Raw genomic sequence first — 16,082 nt, 5'->3', positions numbered from 1 at the left:
CAGGCCGGGCAGCTTCCCACGGTTTCCAGGAAAAGCCCTTAGTGTGCCAGTCCTTCTTGAGGTCACCACCTCTTTGCCAGGGTCGAGCTGCAGACTCCTCCGCCCCTGGGACTGCTCGCTGCAATCCCCCGGGGGACCCTGTTACTGCAAAAGTCTTTCTCTCTGGTCACACATTCCCAGGGGTTAACCGCCCCCCGAAACCGTCTCTGAATCTTCAGCACGCCTGGTCCCCGTCAATTCCCCTTCGTTTTACTGTTCCCCAGTCACTTACTGCAGGAAGCGCCGTTCACGGGGTGCAGTAGATCCCACCGCTGCCACCAGTTGTCACGGAGTGTGGGGGAGTCCAGGCCCTGCACCCCTCTTCCTGGGATCCACTGAGACTCTCAGCCAGCCAGTAAAACAGAAGGTTTATTGGACAACAGGAACACAGTCCACAACAGAGCTTGTGGGTACAACCAGGACCCCTCAATCACATCCTTCTGGGGGAGCAGGGAGCTTAGACCCCAGCCCTGGGGTTCCCTGTGTTCCTCCCCCCAGCCTCCAAACTGCCAACTCAACCCACCCAGCAGGTTCCCTGCTGCAGCCTCTGTTCACATTCCTGGGCAGAGGTGTTACCTCCCCCTCCCCCTCCTGGCTCAGGTGACAGGCTCTCAGGTCTCCCATCCCCAGGGCACATTCACAGGTCAACACTCCCCCCCTCCCTGCTGAGTCACATCGTCACAACTTCTCCGCTTTTACAGTCAGCCCAGCCCCCTGGAGTCGGTCCAGCACTTGTCTAACCTGGGACACGTGGTCCTCCCAGGTCTGGCTAAAGACACAGATGTCATCAATATACGCCATGGCAAAACTCTCCATCCCCCTCAGGAGCTGGTCCACCAGGCGCTGGAAGGTGGCCGGCGCTCCCTTGAGGCCGAAAGGCAGGGTCAGGAACTCATAGAGCCCCAGAGGGGTGATAAAGGCCGATTTCAGCCGGGCATCTGCATCCAGCGGCACTTGCCAGTAGCCCTTTGTAAGGTCCATGGTGGTAAGGTACCGAGCTCCTCCCAGCTTGCCTAGGAGCTCGTCCGGCCTGGGCATGGGGTAGGCATCAGATACAGTGATGGCATTGAGCTTCCGATAGTCCACACAGAACCGGACCGACCCGTCCTTTTTGGGGACCAGCACCACCGGCGAGGCCCAAGGGCTGGCAGATGGCTGGATCACCCCCAAAGCCAGCATGTCCCGGACCTCTCTTTCCAGGTCCTGAGCAGTTTTCCCTGTGACTCGGAAGGGGGAGCATCTTATCGGCGGGTGCGACCCTGTCTGCACCCGGTGGACAGTCAGATTAGTGCGTCCAGGCTGGTTGGAAAACAGCTGTCGGTACGGATGCAGCACCTCCCTGACCTCATCTTGCTGGGCAGGGGTTAGCTGATCCGAGAGGGGAATTGTTTCCAGGGGGGAACCAGCTCTAGTCCCAGGGAATAGATCCACTAAAGGGTCATCTCCCTGCTCTTCCCACTGTCCACACACGGCCAACACCACATTCCCCCTGGCATAATATGGCTTCATCATATTCACATGGTACACCCGGCGGTGGTGCGCCCGGTTCGACAGCTCCACCACATAGTTTACCTCATTGAGCTGCTTGACGACCTTGAAAGGGCCCTCCCAGGCGGCCTGTAGTTTGTTCTTTCTCACTGGGATGAGAACCATCACCGGATCCCCGGTGGCGTAGGCACGGGCCCTTGCCGTGCGGTCATACCAGACCTTCTGCTTCTTCTGGGCTCTGGCCAGATTCTCCCTGGCCAGGCCCATGAGTTCAGCAAGTCTCTCTCGGAAGATCAGGACATACTCCACCACTGACTCTCCATCGGGAGTGGCCTTCCCCTCCCACTCGTCTCTCATCAGGTCCAGGGGGCCCCTCACCCTCCTTCCATATAACAGTTCGAAAGGCGAAAATCCGGTAGACTCCTGTGGCACCTCCCTGTACGCGAACAGCAGGTGAGGTAAGTACTTGTCCCAATCCTGTGGGTGCTGGTTCATAAAGGTTTTCAGCATCATCTTTAGCGTCCCGTTAAACCTCTCCACCAGCCCGTTGGACTGGGGGTGATAAGCTGAGGCTCAGTCGTGCCGGACCCCACATTTCTCCCACAAGCACCGGAGCAGGGCCGACATGAAGTTGGAGCCTTGGTCTGTCAAGACTTCCTTGGGGAACCCCACTCGGCTGAAAATGGTCAGGAGCGCATCGGCCACGGTGTCTGCTTCAATGGAAGCTAAGGGCACTGCCTCGGGGTAGCGGGTGGCAAAATCTACCACCACCAGAATGTATTTCTTCCCCGACCGGGTCGTCTTGCTGAGAGGCCCCACGATGTCCATGGCCACCTTCTGGAAAGGCTCCTCTATGATGGGCAAAGGTCTCAAAGCCGCTTTCCCCTTGTCCCGGGCCTTCCCCACCCTCTGACAGGGGTCACAGGATCGGCAATACTGCCGGACCGTGGTAAAGACCCCGGGCCAGTAAAAGTTCTGTAGCAACCTCTGCCGGGTGCGCCGGATTCCCTGGTGCCCTGCGAGGGGGATGTCATGGGCCAGGTACAGGAGCTTGCGGCGATACTTCTGGGGGACCACCAGCTGCCTCCTGATCCCACAGGACTCCACTTCCCTTGTGGGAGCCCATTCTCGGTATAGGAACCCCTTCTCCCACAGGAACCTCTCCTGGCAGCCTCTCCTCATGGTCCGTACCACCCTGAGGTCGGCCAGGTCCCTGAGCTTCCGCAAGGAGGGATCTTTCCTCAACTCGGCCTGGAACTCAGCAGCTGGGGAAGGGATGGGGACTGGTTCCCCCTCAGTGGCCAGGTCTGAGGCCTCAGCCTCTCTGAGCCGTGCCCCTCGGCCCTCCCTTCCCACCAGGGTAGGGTCCTGCGCCTCCGGTGTGGTACCCTCCCCGAGGTCAGGGAGCAGTGGCCCTCGCCGGCTCTGGCTACGGGTCACAACCAGGGCGGTCTGGGGCTTGCTTGGCCAGTCCTCTAGGTCTCCCCCCATCAAAACTTCAGTGGGCAAATGGTGGTGTACCCCCACATCCTTGTGGCCCTCCTTGGCCCCCCATTTCAGGTGTACCCTTGCCACGGGCACCTTAAATGGGGTCCCACCCACCCCTGTCAGGGTCAGGTAGGTGTTGGGCACCACCCGATCTGGGGCCACCACCTCGGGCCGGGCCAGCGTCACCTCCGCACCCGTATCCCAGTATCCATTGACCTTCCTCCCATCCACCTCCAGGGGAACAAGGCACTCTCTCCGGAGGGACAGCCCCGCGCCCACCCTGTAAACTGAGCGCCCTGAGTCCAGAGCCTCCAGCCCTCTGGTGGAGCTGGCCTGGGGTACTCTTCCCTCCGGGGCAGGTGGTAAACTGGCAGCCCCCCTTTCCTGGGTCGTCTGCCCCTCGTCCAGCTGAGTCCCTACCCAGTTAACCCTGGGTAGGTTGGGTCTGCTCAGTTTGTCCCTGAGCCCAGGGCACTGGGACCGTACGTGGCCTCTCTGGCCACAGTGATAGCAGCTCAGGTCCCGTTGGTCCCCTCGAGCGGGTCGGAGGGGCCCGACGCCAGGCGTTCCCCTTGGGAGGGGGTTCTCCCTATTTCCCCGCTGGGAGGCCCCCTGGTGACTCTCTCTCTGCATCGGGGGGGGCCTGTTCTTTTGGGACTCCTCCCGGCTACCCCCTGACCGACTGTTCACAAACTCGTCGGCCAGCTGCCCTGCGTGCTGGGGGTTCTCGAGCTTTTTGTCCACCAACCACAGCCTCAGGTCGGAAGGGCACTGTTCATACAGCTGCTCCAGTACAATTAGGTCAAGCAGGTCCTCTTTAGCTCGGGCCCCCGCTGTCCACTTGCGGGCATACCCCTGCATCCGGTTGGCCAGTTGTAGGTAGGTGACCTCAGGCGTTTTACGCTGACTCCGGAACCTTCTCCGGTACATCTCGGGGGTCAGCCCAAACTCACGGAGCAGGGCCTGTTTGAACAGTTCATAGTCCCCTGCCTCCGGCCCTGTCATCCGGCTGTACACCTCCACGGCTTTGGGGTCCAGTAAGGGGGTGAGAAACTGGAGCCTGTCTGCAGGGTCAACCCTGTGCAGCTCACAGGCATTCTCAAAGGCCGTCAGGAAGCTATCTATGTCCTCCCCCTCCTTACGCTGGGCCAGGAAGCACTTATCAAAGTTCCTTGCAGTCTTGGGTCCCCCCTCACTCACCACAGCCGGGGCCCCACTGCTCTTCAGCCTGGCCAGCTCCAGTTCGTGCTGTCTTTGTTTCTCCTTCTCCTGGCGCTCATGTTGACGTTGTTTCTCCTTCTCCTCCTGCTCATGTTGACGTTGTTTTTCATGATCCTCCAGCTCCCTCATTTTCATCTCCCTCTCCCATTCCAGCCACCTCCGCTCCAGGGATGGGGAGCTCCGCCGGGAGGATCCCCTGCTGGGTGCTGGGGTCAGGGTGCCCTCGGTATTCGCTGGGCTTCCCCCAACCCCTCCCCCAGACATAGGTAGGAAGGGTCTCGGGATGTCCTCGGCAGCAGTCTGACCCCTCCCAGCCCGGTCAGGCCCCAGGGCCCACGCTGCGTCTGCCGGGCGGCTCCCCTCAGGGATAGGGATCGGGTCATCCAAGCGATCCCTCTCCTCCAACTGGGCAATCAGTTGTTCCTTGGTGGACCTCCCGATGCGCAGCCCCCTCTGCCTGCACAGCTCCACCAGGTCACTCTTAAGGCGTTTAGCGTACATCTCCCTGCTGGCCACTCGCAGGCCGGGCAGCTTCCCACGGTTTCCAGGAAAAGCCCTTAGTGTGCCAGTCCTTCTTGAGGTCACCACCTCTTTGCCAGGGTCGAGCTGCAGACTCCTCCGCCCCTGGGACTGCTCGCTGCAATCCCCCGGGGGACCCTGTTACTGCAAAAGTCTTTCTCTCTGGTCACACATTCCCAGGGGTTAACCGCCCCCCGAAACCGTCTCTGAATCTTCAGCACGCCTGGTCCCCGTCAATTCCCCTTCGTTTTACTGTTCCCCAGTCACTTACTGCAGGAAGCGCCGTTCACGGGGTGCAGTAGATCCCACCGCTGCCACCAGTTGTCACGGAGTGTGGGGGAGTCCAGGCCCTGCACCCCTCTTCCTGGGATCCACTGAGACTCTCAGCCAGCCAGTAAAACAGAAGGTTTATTGGACAACAGGAACACAGTCCACAACAGAGCTTGTGGGTACAACCAGGACCCCTCAATCACGTCCTTCTGGGGGAGCAGGGAGCTTAGACCCCAGCCCTGGGGTTCCCTGTGTTCCTCCCCCCAGCCTCCAAACTGCCAACTAAACTCACCCCGCAGGTTCCCTGCTGCAGCCTCTGTTCACATTCCTGGGCAGAGGTGTCACCTCCCCCTCCCCCTCCTGGCTCAGGTGACAGGCTCTCAGGACTCCCATCCCCAGGGCACATTCCCAGGTCAACACTCCCCCCTCCCACACAGAGACACACACAGACACACAACTAAACACACCTTTTTCCAAATATGCACTTGCCCCTGCCTGGCCACCCTTGGGTGCCCCCGCAATGGGCGCTGAAATACTGACCAGTCACCGCATAGATCTGCCCCTCCCTGCCTGGACGCACACACAGGTCCACAAACACAACAGGTGCGAAGCGGCAACACACACACACAGACAGGTGCACGCACACACATGCACACACCAACAGTTGCACACGCACATACACACACAAGCAAGCGGAGGGGTGTGTCCAGTGTCTCGGCCACGAACAGCAACGTGTGTAAATGGATGTGCTGAGGGGGTGTCCGGCTTGTGTGTCTTGCGAGCGCTCTGGGGGGAGGTGCTGCGGGGGGGAGGTGTTAGGCCTGAATACATGGGGCGGGACTGCATGGGGGGGTGCCTAGGCAGAGATGGGGTGCAGGCACTGTGTGTGTTTGTGTGTGCACAGAGGCGTGTGTGCACTCAGGGGGTTTGTGCGGGGGTGTGGGTGTGCACAGAGGCGTGGGTGCGCTCAGGGGGTTTGTGCGGGGGTGTGGGTGTGTGCAGAGGCGTGGGTGCGCTCAGGGGGTTTGTGCGGGGGTGTGGGTGTGCACAGAGGCATGGGTGCGCTCAGGGGGTTTGTGCGGGGGTGGGTGTGTGCACAGAGGCGTGGGTGCGCTCAGGGGGTTTGTGCGGGGGTGTGGGTGTGTGCAGAGGCGTGGGTGCGCTCAGGGGGTTTGTGCGGGGGTGTGGGTGTGTGCAGAGGCGTGGGTGCGCTCAGGGGGGTTGTGCGGGGGTGTGGGTGTGTGCACAGAGGCGTGTGTGCGCTCAGGGGGTTGTGCGGGGTTGTGGGTGTGTGCACAGAGGCGTGTGTGCACTCAGGGGGTTTGTGCGGGGGTGTGGGTGTGCACAGAGGCGTGTGTGCACTCAGGGGGTTTGTGCGGGGGTGTGGGTGTGTGCACAGAGGCGTGTGTGCGCTCAGGGGGTTGTGCGGGGTTGTGGGTGTGTGCACAGAGGCGTGTGTGCACTCAGGGGGTTTGTGCGGGGGTGTGGGTGTGTGCACAGAGGCGTGTGTGCACTCAAGGGGTTTGTGTGGGTGTGTGTGGGTGTGTGCACTGAGGCGTGGGTGCGCTCAGGGGGGTTGTGCAGGGGTGTGTGTGGGTGTGCACAGAGGCGTGGGTGCGCTCAGGGGCGTTGTGCGGGGGTGTGGGTGTGCACAGAGGCGTGGGTGCGCTCAGGGGGTTTGTGCGGGGGTGGGTGTGTGCAGAGGCGTGTGTGCGCTCAGGGGGTTTGTGCGGGGGTGTGGGTGTGTGCACAGAGGCGTGGGTGCGCTCAGGGGGTTGTGCGGGGGTGTGGGTGTGCACAGAGGCGTGGGTGCGCTCAGGGGGTTTGTGCAGGGGTGTGGGTGTGTGCACAGAGGCGTGTGTGCACTCAGGGGGTTTGTGCGGGGGTGTGGGTGTGTGCAGAGGCCTGGGTGCGCTCAGGGGGTTGTGCGGGGGGTGGGTGTGTGCACAGAGGCGTGGGTGCGCTCAGGGGGTTTGTGCGGGGGTGGGTGTGTGCACAGAGGCGTGGGTGCGCTCAGGGGGGTTGTGCAGGGGTGTGTGTGGGTGTGTGCACAGAGGGGTGGGTGCGCTCAGGGGGTTTGTGCGGGGGTGTGGGTGTGTGCAGAGGCGTGGGTGCGCTCAGGGGGTTTGTGCGGGTGTGGGTGTGTGCACAGAGGCGTGTGTGCGCTCAGGGGGTTGTGCGGGGGTGGGGGTGTGTGCAGAGGCGTGGGTGCGCTCAGGGGGTTTGTGCGGGTGTGGGTGTGTGCACAGAGGCGTGTGTGCGCTCAGGGGGTTGTGCGGGGGTGGGGGTGTGTGCACAGAGGCGTGTGTGCACTCAGGGGGGTTGTGCAGGGGTGTGTGTGGGTGTGCACAGAGGCGTGGGTGTGCTCAGGGGGGTTGTGCAGGGGTGTGTGTGGGTGTGTGCACAGAGGCGTGGGTGCGCTCAGGGGGTTTGTGCGGGGGTGTGGGTGTGTGCAGAGGCGTGGGTGCGCTCAGGGGGTTGTGCGGGGTTGTGGGTGTGTGCACAGAGGCGTGTGTGCACTCAGGGGGTTTGTGCGGGGGTGTGGGTGTGTGCACAGAGGCGTGTGTGCGCTCAGGGGGTTGTGCGGGGTTGTGGGTGTGTGCACAGAGGCGTGTGTGCACTCAGGGGGGTTGTGCAGGGGTGTGTGTGGGTGTGCACAGAGGCGTGGGTGCGCTCAGGGGGGTTGTGCAGGGGTGTGTGTGGGTGTGCACAGAGGCGTGGGTGTGCTCAGGGGGGTTGTGCGGGGGTGTGGGTGTGCACAGAGGCGTGGGTGCGCTCAGGGGGTTTGTGCGGGGGTGGGTGTGTGCAGAGGCGTGTGTGCACTCAGGGGGTTTGTGCGGGGGTGTGGGGGTGTGCACAGAGGCGTGGGTGCGCTCAGGGGGGTTGTGCGAGCCCGTGTTGCCGTCCTGGCCCAGTCACCTCCGTCCCAGCAGCGCGGGTGCCACCCGGCGCCCAGGCGAGCCCTGGTTTCGATGCCATCGGGCTCCAAGGCAGGGCTGGGGCTGGGGAAATGAAGACGGGGAAGGCTGGAAACTCCTCCCCGCGCCCCGCTCCATCCTGCGGCCGTGAGCCGGGCCAGGGGCTGCAAGCTCTGCCCGGGGCGGGGTCGGGGTGAACGGCACTCGCCTGCCCCGTGCGATGGGCCGGGGCTGCCCCTGCCGGCTCCGAGCGCTGGGCCGGGCCGCGGGGCCCCTCCCCGGCCAGGGGAGCCCCAAGCTGGGGTGTGCGATGTGGCAGCTGCGGCTGGAGGCCGCGGATGTGCAGGCAGCTCGTGCGGCGAGTCAGAGACAAATGGAGCCGGATTCCCGCCCTGCCCAGCCATGAAATATTCCCGCCTTGGGCTCCTTGCTCCCTGGCGAGGGATTTGCCCAGCACCGCCAGGCGTCGGCTTAGAGGGGCCGGAATCCCCCAGTGTGCCGCCACACGGTCACCCCCTGGGCCGTTTTAGCCCCCGAGCAGCTGCCCCGGGCCAGGCGGACTCTCTGGCCCTGCCAGCCTCTCAAGCCAGCCTGGGGTCTCCGGGACCTGCCTGGTTCAGCGGGGGTCCCTGGGCCGGCATGACGGGGGGTCGGACGACAATCAGGGTGCACCCGTCTGCCCCTGGACTCACTGAGCTCCTGCTGGCGGGTGGGGGCAGGAGCCCGGTGGGGCTGGGCTGTCCTTCCAGCCGGGCTCCGGGCTGCCCACACCATGCCACCCTGGGGCTGAGGGGGCTGGGCTGGGCTGGGTTTGCACCCACCAGCGGAGCTGCCCCGGGCAGGGAAATGGGGCGAGGTGCACTGCCCAGAGCTGGGCATCCCATGGGCCCAGACAGTGCGTGGGGGGCAGGCGGGGGTGGGGTGGAATCGCTCATGTTTCTCTCCACCCTGCAGTGCGGCCTCCTCTGGGGTGGAGCTGGGCTGCCCCGGCCCCTGCCCCAGGTCGCAGAGCCCCGCAGGGGAAGGTGGGTGGCGTGGCCCTTGCTGAGCGTCCCGGTGCCCCCGCCTGGCGGCCCCGGGCTCTGTGTCTGGGGGCTGGGATCCCCCGGGGTTTGGAGGTGGTTCCCAGCGTGCCATGGGGGCAGCAGAGCTATGAATAGCCAGCTGGGCACGCGGGGGCGGGGGGACAGTCGCTTTGTGAGCAGGACAAAGAGGAGGCAGCTTTGTGCTCGCTCGGCATTAGCCGCCTCCCTGCCAGGCCGCGCATGCAGCGAGAGAGAGCGGGATGTGCCAGCCGGGGGCCGGGCGCCGACAATGGGGCTTTAAATAGCAGCATCCAGCTCCCGAGAGCCGCCTGCCAGCGCCAGGAGCTGGAGCCTGGCGAGCGCCAGGGAGGAAGGAACAGCACCAGAGCTGGGATGGGATGGCAGCCAGATGGCAACATGGCTGGGGAATGGGCAGCACCAGGCACCCACACAGCCCCTGGCATGGCCGTGTCCTCTGGCACTGCCCCCCTGGTGGGGTTGGGCATCGCCACCCACCCCGCGCAGCCCGTGGCATGGCCGTGTCCTAGGGCACTGCCCCCTGGCGGGGTCGGGTATTGCCACCCTGTGACGAAGTGGGACTGTTCTTTATGTTTCCTCTGAATAGTGTGGGGGGGCCTCAGTTGAAAATGAAAATGAAAATTTACCGGTTTTAAGACCAGGTGTGAGGCAGCAGGGAGGGGGGAGAGTTGACCTGGGAATGTGGCAGGGGGGTTTCACTGGGGATGGGAGACCTGAGAGCCTGTCCCCTGAGCCAGGAGGGGGTTGGGGCCAGGTGACACCTTGGCCCAGGAATGTGAACAGAGGCTGCAGCAGGGATCCTGCTGGGGGGGGGGGGTTAGTTTCAGTTTGGGGCTGGGGGGAGGAACACAGGGAACCCCAGGGCTGGGGTCTAAGCTCCCTGCCCCCCAGAAGGACTTGACTGAGGGGTCCTGGTTGTACCCACAAGCTCTATTTGAGACTGTGTTCCTGACGTCCAATAAAGCTTCCGCTTTACTGGCTGGCTGAGAGTCCCGGTGAATCCCAGGAAGAGGGGTGCAGGGCCCGGACTCCCCCATACTCCGTGACACCAGGGTTGGTTTTTGTGTCCTAAGAGGTCTGTGCACGTGCAGTTTAATTAGCTGGTGGCAACAGCTGATTTCCTTTGGTTTTCTTTCTCAGCTGTTCCCCAGAGGGGGGGTGAAAGGGCTTGAGGGTCCCCCACAGGAAGCAATTCCTGTCACACAGCGTGGGGCAGTCAGGGCCCTGCACCCCCCACTTCCTGGGATTCTCCGTGACTCTCAGCCAGCCAGAAACACAGAAGGTTTATTGGACGACAGGAACGGGGTCTAAACCAGAGCTTGTACGTACAGAGAACAGGACCCCTCAGCCGGGTCCCTCTTGGGGGGTGGGGATCTCAGACCCAGGTTCTGGGCCTCCCCCCATCTCCCCAGCCACCCCCTCCCCGGCCCCTCCTCCAGATTTGCCAGTTTCCCCGGCAGAAGGTGTCACCTGGTGTGACGAAGTGGGCCTGTTCTTAATGTTTCCTCTGAATAGTGTGGGGGTGCCTCAGTTTCCCCTATGCAGTTCTTAAGTATCTAGGTGGTGGGGTAAGGGTGTATGATCATTGCAGAGCCCTAGAGGGCAGGTGTGTGCAGGGATCTGGACACAGAGAATGGCCGACACCCTGTTTCCTGGCAACTGATGGCCTGGGCCCTTCCCCCCCTGCAAGGTGAGAGCTGAAGGGTTGGAGAACAAAGGAATCAGGTGACCACCTGGCCCGGGAAAGGAACAAAGCCCAGAGGAGGAGGGGCTGGAGGGGTTTTCAGTTTGGGGCTGGCTGGGACATGGAGTGAAGTGCAGACGTGGTTGTCTGGCTCACTGCCCCCCAAAATGGACCCAGCTGAGGGGTCCCGTTCTCTGCGCCTGCAAGCTCTGTTTTAGACCATGTTCCTGTCGTCTAATAAACCTTCTGTTTTACTGGCTGGCTGAGAGTCACGTCTGACTGCGGAGTTGGGGTGCAGGACCCTCTGGCTTCCCCAGGAGCCCCGCCTGAGCGGACTCGCTGGGGGAAGCGCACGGAGGGGCAGAGGATGCTGAATGCTCCGAGGTCAGACCCAGGAAGGTGGAAGCTGTGTGAGCTGTGTGTCCTGCAGACAGGCTGCTCACAGAAAGGCGACTGCCCCAGAGTCCTGACTGGCTTCATGGGGAGCAGTTCCAGAGCATCGCCCAGGGACTCCGTGACAACTGGTGGCAGCGGTGGGATGTACTGCACCCCGTGGATGGCGCTTCCTGCAGTAAGTGACTGGGGAGCAGTAACACGAAGGGGGATTGCCGAGGACCAGGCCTGCTGAAGGCTCAGAGAGGAGCGGTTTCGGGGGGCGGTTAACCCCTGGGAGTGTGTGACCAGCGAGAAGGACTGTGCAGTAATGGGGTCCCCCTGGGGACTGCAGTGAGCAGTCTCAGGGGCGGAGGAGCCTGCAGCTTGGCCCGGGGAGAGAGAAGGACTTTTGCAGTAACAGGGTTCCCCTGGGGATTGCAGCAAGCAGTCCAAGGGGCGGAGGAGTCTGCAGCTCGACCCTGGCAAAGAGGTGGTGACCTCGAGAAGGGCTGGCACACTAGGGGTTCTCCCTGGAAACCGTGGGGAGCTGAGAACACACGGGCCTGTGAGTCCACAACAACTTGGGAGGAGCGGAGTGATGGCCTGTCACCGTCTCCTTAAGAAGGACATTGTAACCCTGTGCAGAAAGAGAGGGTTGAGCGTTGGAAAGTTCACCAAAGCAGAGTTAATCGTGCAGCTGGAGGAGGATGACCGCTCTAAGGAACAGATTCCTGACCCCAACTGGGGCTATAGCAGGATCTGGGAGCAGCTGGAGCGGGAGCCAGGCATCGCCAAGACTCCTGTCCCCGACCAGACGGGGGTCTTCACGATCGGGTTCCCCATCGGGGGATCGAGACGGACGGGATTGGAGCGGAGTCTGAGAGAGCAAGAGGACCGTGGGAGACAGCGAGAGCCCGAGAAAGAGCTGCAGAAGCAGCAGCAGGATGAACTGGCGGTGGTGGGGCGGAGAGGCCGAGGGGACCTCCCCGGGGTGAGTGGGGATAGATCCCGGGGGGCCAGTTCCGCAGGGAACCTCGAGACTAAATTGCTGCCCCTAGTTAAGGGGGGGGTGTGTGGATGCCCACCTCACTGCCTTTGAGCAGGCTGGAGATCTGAACCAGGGGGACCCTGCGGAAAACCCCGGTGTCTAGCTCCCTTGCTGGGTCCCAAGGCCACAGACTCCATCAGCCAGATGGGTGGGGAGGTGGACAGGCTCCCACTCCTGACCCCAACCTATATGTCTGTGTGGAGTTCCCTGGGGTCAGGCCCCTCGGACCCCCAGTGGGAGCGGAAGGGGATGGTCAATGGGGAGACATTCCTGGGGTGGCGAGATCCTGGGACAGAGAGAACTGGTGTCAGGCCCCGGGTGGTGCAGCCTCAGAGGCTGAGGGCCTGTGTGAGCTGGGTGAGGGTCCCAGGGACGAAGCCCCTCGCCCTGCCTATGGCCCAGATCCCTGTGCAGACCCAGGAGGGGTGGGGCTGGCTGGCCGTTGGGGTGCCCCAGGACACCAGCTGCGAGACCCTGTTGTGGGGTGACTGTGTCTCTTTGGGACAGGATCCAGGCCCTGCTCCTGTAACTGCCGAGGGTTTGAATTTGAATCCAGGGAACCAATCGGTGGAGAGGGAAATGGTCAGTGAAAATGCAGATGACCTGGCTGGCAGCAGGGAGGAGCCGCTAGGCTCAGGCTACCTGCCTGCCTGGAACCAGACCCCTGGGACTCGGTGGGACAGAGAGATGCTCCCTGCCCCCTTGCGCACCAGACTGGGGACTCTCGCTGGCTCTGATGCAGTGAGGAAAGCAGTGGCCTGCCCCCACTGGGACAGCAAGGGCAGTGCTGAGCACAGTGGGAGCTGAGACCCCAGCTGAGTGGGGGGAGACACAGGCAGGGCAGGGGATCTGTGGGGAGTGGCAAGGTGCTTGGTAAGGGAAGTTTGGATGAGCCTAGGCAGCCTTGTGAGCTGATGGCTGTGTCCAGTCAGCAGGGTGGGAAGGCGAGGAGAGTGGAAGATGAGAGTCCCTGGACCTTACCTGTTAGCTGGGTGGAGAATTGGGACAGTGAAGGAAATGGGTCTCTGTCTGTCAGGGGTATTGACTTGCCTATGGAGGGAGCTACCCTGATCTCCAAGCAGTTGTCTGTGACCAGCCTTGTGTGCTGGGACAAAGGGAATGAGATCCCAACCTGTGTGTCTGGTAAAGGAGAAAGTGTGTCCGGCTCTTCTTGGTCTGTGGAGCAGACAGAAGGGGCCTTTCAGCCTGTGATGGTTGAGGGTCATGCAGTTGTCTCAGAGCTGGTTCTGGATTCAGCTAAAGCCCAGGAAGGGAAGGGTCCTAAGTTTCTGTCTGCTCGGGAGAATGGCCCTGTAACTAGGTCACATCCAGTTAGGGTCTATGTAAAATCCCCGAGACCAGACAATTCTGGTGCTTGTATTTTGCCTGTTGCTAGTGTGTTGTTGGAAAGGGTGTAGCAACTCTGTCTAATCAGGGTGAGATCCTAGCCAGGGCACAAGGAGAGCAGGAAGGTGATGTGATTGTGGAACCTACTGAGGGTGTGGAAACCTGTAGCAAGAAGGAAAAGATTCCTGAACTTGTGTGTGGCAAAGGGAAGGAGAATGCTTCTAACCTTTTATCTAGGAAGTCTGTAAGTTTGCATGAAAGGGGATTGTGTAGGAATCCGCCTGATGGGCCAGAGGTGATTCTGGATGTAAGGGAGACCCAGAAAGAGTCTGTAGTTGCTCAGGAAAGTGTTCCCCTAGAGCAAGCCCTAGGTAAAGAGGGTAAGAGCAGAATTTCTGGGAGGGGGTGAATTGTTGCATAGAAAAGCCCTCGGGAAAGGAATCCTCATGGAGTCTTTGCAAGCAGTTTACTGCCACTGAAGGGTGTGAAAGTGATTTAATCAAGAAAGTTTCAGTTCCTAACAGCCAGAAGTTTTCTGTTGTGAATGGATCCACTGACTTTCCTGTTGAAAGATCCAGTGTGGAGAGCTTTGAGAAGGTCTCAGATGGAGTGAAAGCTATTAAGAAAGGTATACCGTCCTATAACCAAGTGGCTGTGTTTGGCCAGCTTGTTGGGGAGACAAGGTTGTTGGGAAAGGGATGTCTCCATGCTAGTTCTGTAAGTGAACAGTATGTGGCCCAGGTCAAGATGGGGGCCCTTAACCAAGAGAGCCCGAATTGCAGCCCTCCATTCTGGAGCTCTGGGAGAAAACCCAATCCCAGTTTGACCCCCTGGGGTTTTGGGGTGGCCAAAGGGCATGGGCTGCAGAAACCTTCCCACATGCAGCCTGCTAGTGCTATCGACCACCCCCGACCTAAGGGAGGGCGTGAAACTGGAAGGGCCTGGTGTAACTCCTACCAAGGAACGGGAGAGATGCTGGGGCATCCATGGGAACATTGGTGGCTTCAAACTTCCCCAGGTCACCGGGTAAAGTGACCCCGCTCAGTTCGATCTCGAAGGGGGGAGAGATGTGACGAAGTGGGCCTGTTCTTAATGTTTCCTCTGAATAGTGTGGGGGTGCCTCAGTTTCCCCTATGCAGTTCTTAAGTATCTAGGTGGTGGGGTAAGGGTGTATGATCATTGCAGAGCCCTAGAGGGCAGGTGTGTGCAGGGATCTGGACACAGAGAATGGCCGACACCCTGTTTCCTGGCAACTGATGGCCTGGGCCCTTCCCCCCCTGCAAGGTGAGAGCTGAAGGGTTGGAGAACAAAGGAATCAGGTGACCACCTGGCCCGGGAAAGGAACAAAGCCCAGAGGAGGAGGGGCTGGAGGGGTTTTCAGTTTGGGGCTGGCTGGGACATGGAGTGAAGTGCAGACGTGGTTGTCTGGCTCACTGCCCCCCAAAATGGACCCAGCTGAGGGGTCCCGTTCTCTGCGCCTGCAAGCTCTGTTTTAGACCATGTTCCTGTCGTCTAATAAACCTTCTGTTTTACTGGCTGGCTGAGAGTCACGTCTGACTGCGGAGTTGGGGTGCAGGACCCTCTGGCTTCCCCAGGAGCCCCGCCTGAGCGGACTCGCTGGGGGAAGCGCACGGAGGGGCAGAGGATGCTGAATGCTCCGAGGTCAGACCCAGGAAGGTGGAAGCTGTGTGAGCTGCGTGTCCTGAAGACAGGCTGCTCACAGAAAGGCGACTGCCCCAGAGTCCTGACTGGCTTCATGGGGAGCAGTTCCAGAGCATCGCCCAGGGACTCCGTGACACCTGGCCCCAACCCCCCTCCTGGGCTCAGGTTACGAAGGGCAGCTGCCAGCCTTTACCTGTGGTGGTCCAGTGTCGTCCCTCAGTGAAGTCACCCCTTTCTTTCCCACCCCATCTCGTATTGGTGCAGCACTCCAGGGAAACTGAGGCACGCCCCATGTTAGCAGAAGACAGTAAACTCGTAAAACTCCTACGCACCGTTACCAGGTTAATACTCCCCACTCCGTCACAGTTCCCAGGGGCGGCTTCCTGGGCTCTCAGAGGGGTTCTGCGTTTGGCGGTTGCAGCATCTACCCATCCAAGGTCAGACAGAAGCTGTAACCGTGGGAGTTTAATACCAGCCTGGAGTGGCCAGTATTAAGTTTTAAAATGCTTGCGGGCCCCCACCGTGTGCATTCGAAGTGCCAGAGGGCGGAATCAGCCTGGACAGGTACAAGGGGGGCGGTGATTGCTCTCCATGCCCACCGCGGCTAGGGCCACTGGCCTGGAGCAGCGGACTCAGGCTCCCGGGGCTAAAACCTGCCGTGTGGCTGATGGTGAGGCTCAGGCTGCCCCCTCCCCGCTTGCAGGGTCCCAGAGCCAGGCTCCAGCGAGCCGGTCCACCAGCCCGGGAGCCCAGACACACCCTCAGGGCAGGACAGGAGCCAGGGGCTGGATTGGCAGCCAGGGAGGTGCAGGTTCGTGTCTGGGGAGAACTTTCTACTTCAGGAGAGCGGCCGGGGCTGGACAAGCCCCTGACAAAGACGGGGGGGGGCGGGGGGGGCACAGCAGCAAAGCTCTTAAAGCAGCCGCACCGCGGCTGGGCAGGGCTGGCCGGTGCCGCGG

At 61.5% G+C, this 16,082-nt stretch overlaps 1 long non-coding RNA gene across 1 annotated transcript in view; it reads right to left on the bottom strand.

Moving 5' to 3' along the window:
• LOC142068507 (uncharacterized) overlaps positions 1-15,348 on the bottom strand; it is a 58,121-nt gene extending 42,773 nt beyond the window's left edge. The window contains exons 1-2 of the long non-coding RNA XR_012664314.1: positions 15,261-15,348; positions 10,238-10,477 (exon numbers count right to left, since the gene is read on the bottom strand). This is a non-coding gene — a long non-coding RNA (uncharacterized LOC142068507). The remainder of the gene's footprint in view (positions 1-10,237; positions 10,478-15,260) is intronic.
• Positions 15,349-16,082: the final 734 nt, after the last annotated feature.

This window comes from Caretta caretta, chromosome 11 (assembly GCF_965140235.1).
Source record: "Caretta caretta isolate rCarCar2 chromosome 11, rCarCar1.hap1, whole genome shotgun sequence".
NCBI classification, from domain to species: domain Eukaryota; kingdom Metazoa; phylum Chordata; order Testudines; family Cheloniidae; genus Caretta; species Caretta caretta.
This window is presented reverse-complemented; position numbering and strand designations above follow the sequence as displayed.